We start from the raw sequence: 10943 nt of genomic DNA, 5'->3' as shown, positions 1-10943 counted from the left end.
ATGGTCATAGGTCATGCTTTCCACTGGCAGTAGTTCACCACTCTTGAGTCATTACCCAAAATCCAGTCCTCCTCCGGTGCTAGTTTTGTGAGTCTCCATTGATTAGAAAAGACACATCACATTTTATATGACACTATACTGTTGACACTAACAGTACAGTATAGTTTGTATATATGTCTGTTTATTAAAGGAACACTTTAGCGTTAGAAATACAGATGTGAGTTCCTAACGCTATAGTGCCCTAGTCATCATTTAGGTGAGCCAGCCCCTGCTGGAAGGGTCAACAAGGTGTGTTTACTTACCTTTTCTCCCTCTCTACGCTTGTCTTGACCATTGAGTTTGTAAATCTCATCCAATTCAATGCTTTTCCACAGGAAAGCATTACGAGGCTAGTGCGCATGCACGGCAATACGCCGCACTGCTCCCTTCAGATGGTCTCTGAGTTTTACTCGGCTATTTCTGCAATAGCGCCTCTAGTGGCCATCTGAGAGCCATTAGAGGCATTTTAACCCTGCAATGAAAACACTGCCGCACTGCTGACATGGCACCCATTGAGATGAAGTGGTCTGGTTACCTGTAGTGTTCCTTTAAATGTCTACATATAGAGACTAGCTCGGTCATCAATCCAATGATGTCAGCCGAGAATCAAGGGAACTGCAGTTCAGAAGAGCTGGGATTCGTAAAGCGGCCTCTCCCTTGTTATACGATTTGGTTATATGATTGTCCTCTGACATACTACACTAGTTTATAGCACTGACTCCTTTTGTCACACTGCTGTGTGGTGTATTGTGTTTTTCGATCCCATGATTAAGACTCCAATAAATGTAACTCAATATGAAATATGGAAAACGAGCAGCTGTCACACATTCAATGTAAAAACCATGAGTCTGTTTGGGACGTGCCCTTTTTTTGGAAATACTACTTATTTTCGTCCTTTGTGTTTCTCCGGCAGGCCATACAGATACAATAATCACATCTCATTGTGTTCTTGAAAATAAGGAGCAGATCCCAATAGAGAGCAAGGAGTGAGCTTCGGGAGAGCCCCCACCCTCTCTCACTGATGTGCTTGTGAATCACTGGTTTCACCGACTCCTGGGAAAAGTCCTAGCCAGGAAGGAACCCACTGGGTGTTTGTGTCTGATATACTCTGTGTAGATATTTTTATTCAAACAGTTTACTTAGTATCACTGCTGCAAATAAATAACAGAAACTCCATACTGTCTATACCCAGTTATTTATATATAAATATTGTCCAGTCCATTCACACCGAGTTTATACATTGTGTAATAATGCACAGATTTAAACTGAATCCCCTTTAGACACCTACATATAATCCACTCTTTTCTATAACTACCCTACCTGTATGCATTCCTTAAAGGGACACTCTGGTCACCATAATTAACTTCATTTAAATTAAGTTGTTATGGTGAGGAGGCCCACGGGAGCACTCTTACCTTAAGGGGTTAAGCCGTTCTTGAACAGTGGTAAAAAGGAAACTTACCTTTCTTTTTTTTTTATCAATGGGGAGCTACTAAAACTATTAATTTAGATGAAGTTGTTATGGTGACGGAAGTGTCCCTTTAAAACAGAGGTAGGCAACTTTCAGAACTCCTGATGCTGTAGACTACATTTCCCCTGATGCTTTTCCAGCATTATGGCTGTAAAATCATTATGGGAGATAAAGTATAAAAACATTAAAGGGACACTCTAAGGATTATTACAACTTTAACCCCTTAAGGACACATGACATGTGTGACATGTCATGATTCACTTTTATTCCAGAAGTTTGGTCCTTAAGGGGTTAAGCAAATGCAGTGGAACATGAAGCATCCCATGTCTTCTCTTAACTTAGAATGATTTGTAAAATCTGTTGTAGCTCTAAGACAGCCCCCAAGAGCTGTCAGTCATGTAGTCGGAATGTTCAGTTCCAGCCTGTTGATATCAATTATGTCCAGCTTGTATGCTGTCTGGATGGCGAGCATTGTGCATGGTGCCAGAGTGTGCCCTTCAACATTGTCTATCCTAAGACTCTGCATTAGTTTCTACCACCTCTGCTGGGTAAATATTCTATGTATTGATGACTCTGTAAGGCTTGTACATTCCTTGACAAATTATTATAACAATATTATTGTAACAGTTTAAAACTGATGAACTACTAATAAAAATTATAACATACTGGAACATTTGAACACAAAGACAGAACAATGAGATAATAATGTAATTATGGTGCTTGGTGTGTCTCTCTAATTTTCTATTCTCTGCTAAATGATTAGGAGTCACTTGGGCTAGACATACATAAAGGGAAGGGAAACTGGGAGGCAGTATGGAGATAAGTTGTAAAAAGGCTGAGAGACAGCAAGTAAGAGAAAACAAAAATGATAGACAGATCCAGATAGAGACTGGGATACTATTGAAAAAAAAACTATTCACCACAAACTCAGAGTGAAACAGACATAATTTGGATATTCAGAGGTACTCCCAGGAACCTCTTCTCAACCGTATGCTCTAAGCAATGGTACGCGGCAGGAGTGCCCTCTCTCACCGCTACTTTTTGTCTTGGCTCTGGAGCCTCTCCTATATATGATAAGAAATTCAAGCTATTTATTGAGCACTTTTCTTCCTGGCTTCCCCACTTCCTCTCATCTAGCACTCCATCCCTTATACTTGGGGATTTCAATATACCAATACACAACCTCAACTGCACAGATGCCTCTTGTCTGCTCTCTGTAACCTCCTCCTTTGGCCTTACACAATGGTCAAATTTAGCAACCCATACAGTGGGAAACACTCTTGATCTTGCCTTCACCAATCTCTGTACCGCCTCTAATCTCTCCAATATTCCTTTTCCTTTATCTGACCACAATATGCTGACTTTTGACATCGGCATACCTAAGGCCCAATTGACACCATCGTCTGAACATCAATCTCACAAAAAACCTCCAATGTCTTGACCTAGAGCAGGGGTTCTCAACCTTGTCCTCAAGGACCCCCTACCAGTCCAGGGTTTAGGGATTACCTGGGTGTGTCTAAAGTGTTTAGAAAAAAAAAAAAGAAAAAACACCTTAGAGTCTAAGGTGTTTTTTCCCCCTTTTTCTAAACACCTTAGATACACCCAGGTAATCCCCAAATCCTGGACCGGTAGAGGGTCCTGAGGACTGGGTTGAGAACCCATGACCTAGAGCATTTCTCCACTAATCTCCAAACTCTCCTTTTACCTATTTCAAACCTCACCTGTCCTAGCTCTGCAGCCTCCTTCTACAATTCCACCCTCTCCTCTCAACTAGACATCATGGCACCTCCTACATTTAAACACAGCAGACGCCCCCAACAACAACCTTGGCACACCAAGCTGACTCAATATCTTCAAAAATGCTCCAGAGCTGCTGAATGCTGTTGGAGAAAGTCTCACTGTGAGTCTGACTTTCTCCTCTATAAATTTATGCTGCGCTCATACAGCTTGGCTCTTTCCTCTGCAAAAGTAAATTACTTCAATACCCTCATAACCACACTTTCCCGCGAACCCAAACGACTATTTCACACATTTAACTCTTTTCTTTGCCCTATTGTTCCTCCTCCACCTACTAACTTAACTGCCTCAGACTTTGCAACTCACTTTACTGACAAGATCTCTACAATCAGGGAAGAAATTTCTCATCTTTCTTCTTCCCCTTACAATACTTCTCCTAACTTCACTCCCTCTGCTGTTTTATGTTCATTCGTACCCGCTACAGGGGAAGAGGTTTCTGCTCTGCTCCAGTCCTCCCACCCCACCACTTGCTCCCTAGATCCAATTCCCACGCATCTCATCTGTACTCTTTTTCTATTTCTCTACCTGATCTCTACCAGATCTACTCGCTGCAAAATCTTGTGGTCACTACTTTATCCTAATTCTCCTTGACCTTTCTGTGGCTTTTGATACTGTCGATCATCAACAGCTTCTTCTCATCCTCCGCAATATCGGTCTACAAGATATTGATCTCTCCTAGTGCTCCTCCTACCTCTCCCAGCGCTCTTTCAGTATTTCTTTCTCTGGCTCTACATCTTCTCCCCAACTCCTCTCTGTTGGTTTCCCTAAAGGTTCAGTTATTGATCCCCTACTGTTCTCCATCTATACTGCCTCCCTTGGTAAACTCATTAGCTCCTTTGGCTTCCAATATAATTTCTACGTGGATGACACGCAAATCTATCTGTCCTCTCCTGATCTCTCCCCATCCCTCTTGACTAGTGTCTCTGACTGCCTCTCTGCTATTTCTAACTTGATGGCGTCCCACTTCCTTAAACTCAACTTGACCAAAACTGAAATTCTGGTCTTTCCTCCCTCAAGTGTTGCTACTCCTGTGTCTGTCTCCCTCCAAGTCAACAGTGCTACTATCAGCTCCACCACGCAGGCTCGCTGCCTAGGTGTTCTCTTTGACTCTGACCTCTCCTTCACGCCTCATGTTAAGTCTATCTCCAAATCCTGCCACTTCCATCTCAAAAACATTGCGCGCATCTGACCCTACTTAACGCCAGATGCGATTAAGGTGCTGGTCCGTTCCACTGTCATTTCTCGCCTTGACTACTGTAATCCACTTCTCAGTGGTCTTCCGTGCTCCCAACTTGTGCTGTTACAGTCCATAATTGATGCGGCGGCAAGACTCACCCTTCTGTCAGTCCCTACATTGGCTTCCTTAAGATATAGGGCTCAATTTAAAATTCTGGTTCTTGCTCTCAAATCTCTACATAATGCTGCTCCCACCTATCTATCCTCCCTAATACACAAATATGTCCCGCCTAGGCCCTTGCGCTCTGCTGAAGACTTACGTCTATCTTCTGTCCGTACTCCCACCTCTGATGCTCGCCTTCAGGACTTCTCGAGGGCTGCACCGTTCCTGAGGAACTCACTTACCTCCTCCGTTAGATGCTCACTCCTTAAAAAAATCATTAAAAACCCACTTCTTCATAAAAGCGTATCAATTAAAATGTTAATAGCTCCCAACGGATTCCTCTCTTGCAACTGTAATTAGTCCAATACTATCCTTACCTTTTGTGTCACTTTACCCCACTCACTCTAGCATTTAAGCTCATTGAGCAGGGCCCTCAACCCCTCTGTTCCTGCATGTCCAACTTGTCTGGTTACAACTACATGTCTGTTCATCCACCCACTGTAAAGCTCTACGGAATTTGTTGGTGCTATATAAATAATAACATAATAATAATTAAAATAGCTCAAGAAGAATTTAAGGTCTCTCCCTACACAGATGATGTTCTGTTAACCCTCTCAGACCAAGATACATCACTACATTACTTACTACTTATTTTAACCTCCTTTAGCCACTTTTCAAGTTATAAAATAAACTTAGACAAGTCTATGGCAATGCCGCTGTGCTGAATGTGTCAGTTGCGGACGCGGAACTGTTGGGGGCCAAGTACAGGCTCAGGGTAACACAGACATCTTTCACATACTTAGGTGTAACACTAACAGCAGACCCAGAAAAACTTTACCATAGTAATTACACAACACTAATATGGACCCTCCTCGTTGACCTGGACAAATGGCATGAGAAACCTATCTTGTGGATTGGAAGGCTACACTCTATACAAAATGCATCTATTGCCAAGAATACTATTCCAGGCACTTTCTATCAAAATCACCAAACAAGACCTTGCACATTTACAAAGAGTGATAGATGATTTTATTTGGGACATTATGTCTTGCTGTACCTGCCCAGATCGGCAGCACGTTGAGTATTAGAAAGCTTTACAATTATTACTCCGCGGCACAAATTGTCACGTGGCACTCACCGCCGTATAAACAAAGATGGGTGGATCTTCATGTGTACAGACTTACCAAAATTTTGGGTTTGGGTGCCCAGACAGGATCGGCCACAAGTACGCCCCTCTCCCGGCCATACTAAATTCAACAAGTATTTGAGACCTGACAGCTACCAAATTTGCACGCGTCCTCCTTACTCACACCTTATCGACATAATAAAGCGTTTGAGACAGATTTAACAGCAAGAGATTTTAAGGGGTTGGAAAATACAGGCCTATTATGCTATATGTATTTCTATAATGCAGTTTCCACTCATTGTAAAAGCTAAAGCAATTATCCCCATTAACACCGGGGCGACTTCTTTAGATATATGCAACTAAAAGACTTTGCTAAGTCAGATACTATTAAAAAGACGGGCTTTAGCCCACTAAATTGTTTTTAAAAAGGTATTGCATAGCTGACACTCCAAAGAAGGGCCTCATAATAGCAATTTAAGCACACATTAGCGCACTGGAAGGGGATGACGGCATACCAAGATATATCACTCAATGGGAAGAGGACTTACAGCACACTTTAGAAGGGGGAGAATGGGAAGGTATTTGGTAAGCGGAAAAAAAAAAAAAACTTCCATCTGTGTCAACTTACAAGAGCAATCATATAAGACCATGATGAGATGGTACGTCACCTCTGTGAAATTGCAACATATGGGCAAATCCTACCAATGAAGGCATTCAATTCTCTGGTAGACTCTGTTCCATCCAACAGATGTCTGGCAGCTCACCAATAGCTGCACCAAGATGACTGGGAGCTCAAGATATTCACCAGCACTTCCTGAACCACTAACCTTCTATTTTCAAGTGTTTTTTTACTCCCTGTCCATTACCAGAGGACTCGGATTCCGAAAATTGAATCATTAGTAACTTTTCTAATATCAAAGGGTTGAATTGCTCAAAAACTATTTTTAAAATGTTTGAAATAAAAGTGTATCATAATCCATAATTGAAAACACAGATCCAAGTTGGGACCCTCTCTGTTAAGGCCACTATTTCTCGTCAGGACTTAATTTAGCTGTATGGTAAAATTAGTTCCTCTGTGTTCATTTCTAATCCCAAATATACAGGGCCGGGGCCACCATTAGGTGAACTAGGCATCCGCCTGCTGGGGGCCCCCACTGGGATGTTTGGTGGGCTTCCCTTGTCTGGGGCTGCAGAGCTGGGAGGGCTCTTGAGCCGCCCCCAGCGCTGGGCCGATCCTCAAGGTACCCGAAGGTGAGGGCGCTGAGAGGAGCCCTATCACAGGGGGGCCAGGAGGTGGCAATTTGGCCACCTCAGTGCACCCCCGATGCAAAGCTAGGTAAGGCAGAGCAGACACCCTCGTAGCTTGATGGTGCCTGCTCTGCCACTAAATGCCGGTGAGAGGGGCAAGGAGAGGAGGAGAGCATATGGAGCTGTCAGACTGCGAGGGAGCCTCACACTCCTCCCTCGCACGCCCTCTGTGATGCCGGGAGCCGGAATATGACGTCATTCCGGCCCCGGCATACTTAACGGCGCACTGGTGGAGTGAGGAACTGCTTCACCCTGGACTTCAGGGAGCTGAGTGTTTGATTGTCAGTGAGTGAGTGAGTGTCTTTGTGTGTGTTTATCAGTGAGTGAATGTATGTCAGTGAGTGTGTCTGTCTATCTGTTAGTGAGTGTATGTATGTCAGTGTGTGTATGTATGTCAATGAGTGTGTGTCTGTCAGTGAGTGTGTGTTTGTGTGTCAGTGAGTGAGTGTTTGTATGTCAGTGAGTGAGTGTATGTCTGTCTGTGTGTGTTTGTGTGTCAGTTAGTGAGTGAGTTTATGTCTGTCAGTAAGTGTGTGTGTCAGTGAGTGTGTGTATCTGTCAGTGAGTGAGTGTATGTCTGTCAGTAAATGTGTATGTGTGTCTGTGTCTGTCAGTGAGTGTGTGTGTCTGTCAGTATGTGTGTGTGTGTCTGTCAGTGAGTGAGTGACATGAGCGGGCGACAAAATCGATCTTTGCCTAGGGTGCTGGCCTGCTGGTGGCGCCACCGGGATGTTTCCTGGTGGGTTCCCCCTGTCTGGGGCTGCAGCGCTGGGAGAGCGGTTCTTGAGCCGCCCCCAGCGCTGGGCCGTTCCTCAAGGCTCCCGAAGGTGGGGGCGCCGAGAGGAGCCCTATCAAAGGCGGGACAGGAGGTGGTCATTTGTCCACCTCAGTGTGCCCCTATGCAGGGCCAGGTAAGGCAGGGCAGGCACCCATGTACCTTGACGGCAGGTGCCTGCTCTGCCACTAAATGCCGGTGAGAGAGGCGAGGAGAGGAGGAGAGCGGATGGAGCTGTCAGGCGGTAAGGGAGCCTCCCACTCCTCCCTCGCGCGCCCTCTGTGATGCCGGGAGCCGAAATATTACGTCATTCGTGCCCCGGCATACTAAACAGCGCACTAGAGGAGTGAGAAGCTGCTTCACACTGAACTCCAGAGAAGTGAGTGTTTGACTGTCAGTAAGTGAGTGTCTGTGTGTGTGTGTTTATCAGTGAGTGAATGGATGTCAGTGAGTGTGTCTGTCTGTCAGTGCATGTATGTATGTCAGTGAGTGTGTGTCTGTCTGTGAATGTGTGTTTGTGTGTCAGTGAGTGAGTGTTTGTGTGTCATTGAGTGAGTGTATGTCTGTCTGTCTGTCAGTAAGTGTGTGTGTGTGTGTGTGTGTGTCAGTGAGTAAGTGTGTGTATGTCTGTCAGTAAGTGTGTGTGTGTGTGTCAGTGAGTGAGTGTGTGTCTGTCTGTCAGTAAGTGTGTGTTTGTGTGTCAGTGAGTAATGTATGTCTGTCAGTAAGTGTGTGTGTCTGTTAGTGAGTGAGTGTGTGTCTGTCAGTGTGTGTATGTGCCTGTCAGTGAGTGTGTCTGTCTGTCAGTGAGTGAGTGTATGCCTGCCAGTAAATGTGTGTGTGTCTGTAAGTGAGTGAATGTGTCTGTCAGTGTGTGTGTGTGTGTGTGTGTCTGTCTGTCAGTGAGTGAGTGAGTGACATGAGGGGGCGGCAAAATGGATCTTTGCCTAGGGCGGCAGAAATCCTTGCACCGGCCCTGCAAATATATCAGAGTGAGCTTTGTCCCGAGGGATAACAAGAGGATGTAGATTCCACTGACAGGCTCTATATAATGAAAATCTACTTAAGACACCTGTTCATTGTCTTCAATTTTAACTACTAAAGGCTATAATCTTAACATTACAACTGAGTTTGGCAAGCTGTACCAACTCTCCGTTATTGACATATGCAGCATATTGATGCCAAAGAATGTACATTAATAGAACCACCACTAATTCAATTTTTAAAATATTTAGGGATTACATGACTGCTGACTACCCCCAGGAACAACCCCCACCTGTTGCCCAATAAAACATGTCAGATCTTGTTATGTTGGGTAATGGCAACGGCCACAGCTTTTATTGATAATCAATGCCAGCAACTATTCACCACTGTCGGCTGTTGGGATTCTTCACCAACAGACAGGTCTATCCCGTTAAAGCATGAGTCCGGAGCAGCCTGCCCCCACCATCAGCTCCCGGCAGGCTGCGACCCCCCAAGCCTCCTCGGCACCTTCTTCCGCTCATGACTGCGCTGGCCAGGACTCCCGCATGCTGTGACAAAACAAGAAGAGACAGAACACCAACGCACACACAGACATTGACCAACAATTCCACTAACCCCTAGGGAGGGAAAGTCAGGATCCCTGCACTTTTCCTAGCTGACTGTTATGTTCCCACCCAGTGGTCTCCTATATATCCAGTCCCCATATTGTCACAATGTATCCCTCTTGTCCCATCCCCTTATCTCTGCATCAGTCATGTCTCCCCCTTCCATATCAGTCTAGGGAGGGCCTGGATTACAAATTAGGTTAATGAGGCTCGCAAATCATGTGATGTGCTATGGATTGTGGAAACGTTATGCTCATCTCAGTTACAGTGTGTGTTTTTATTCCCCATAGGTGACTACATCTATTCACTAAATCTTGTGATTCGCACCCTTCTTTACATCTTTCTTAATTATGTATGTATGAGATATTTAACAAGCTGATGGGCTGTAAAAGTCTTGTAAAAGAGTCCAGCCAGGGTGGGGATGGGGCAGGCGTGCTAGTGACGAGGCTTGGGTTTGGGAACCCTCCCAGTGTTTTCTTTTCCACAGAATAACAATTTAGGACGGTGATGAAGAGTAAGGAACGTGAAGTTTATGATGCTATGTATGTGCCCAAATATAAAATGGGAAATTATATTGTAAATGACTGTACATAGAAAGTGTGTAAAAACATTTGGAAAAATTGCTTAGGAAGAAAAATCAGGAACACAGAATTCATTAGGGGGCATTGCAGGATTATGAGGAGCAGAAGACAACACATTTTGGACAATTCTGGATTATATTTTTTTGGAAAGTGAAATATTAAGGTTAATGGTCTTAAAGGAAACAAAAGTGTCCCAGTTACCTAGTGATTCTCATATAGAAAATTTGAGCCCTAGGTTTTTTACCTCTATTGGAAAAGTAGAAAAACAAGACAGTAAGTACCGGTCATTAAAGAGGCCAGACTTGACATGGGGAAGGTAAACAGGCCAAATAGTGAACTTGCAAGTATGTAGCATAGTCAAGAACAAGCCAAGGTTAACGGAATGTTAACGGAATGTGAATGATTCACAAATACAGGGACACTATAGTCACCAAAACAACTTTAGTTGAATGAAGCAGTTTTGGTGTATAGATTGTAGCGGAGCACTAGTTTCCCATAGACTTCTCCGCTGGTGTTAAATAGTAATGCAGGAACAAGAAGTTAACCCAGGATAAACAGCATCAATAACAAATAAAATAATCCAGTAATATCCCAACACGATTCCCAATAACTGGACGACACACAGTATCAGGAGCAGAACTGATCTTTTATGCCACATACCCTGCTTTTATGCATCTCCCATGCAAGGGAGACACCGACAGTAATTTGTACAGTTACCAATCCTACACAAGTTACCACCCACACATCTCCTCCCCTCAGTATGACACATAATCCACTTAAGCAGTATACCCTTTTCCCCAGTTTCTGGATGTACCCCAAATACATAGGGTACACCTCTAAATATGATATCCCCTGATAGCTCCGATCTGGGTGAACAACATACTCAAAAATCACCCAGATCGGACCAGGATTCGGGAC

This window comes from Pelobates fuscus, chromosome 6, assembly GCF_036172605.1.
Source record: "Pelobates fuscus isolate aPelFus1 chromosome 6, aPelFus1.pri, whole genome shotgun sequence".
In the NCBI taxonomy this organism is placed as follows: domain Eukaryota; kingdom Metazoa; phylum Chordata; class Amphibia; order Anura; family Pelobatidae; genus Pelobates; species Pelobates fuscus.
The sequence above is the reverse complement of the archived record's forward strand: the minus strand, read 5'-3'. Positions refer to the sequence as shown.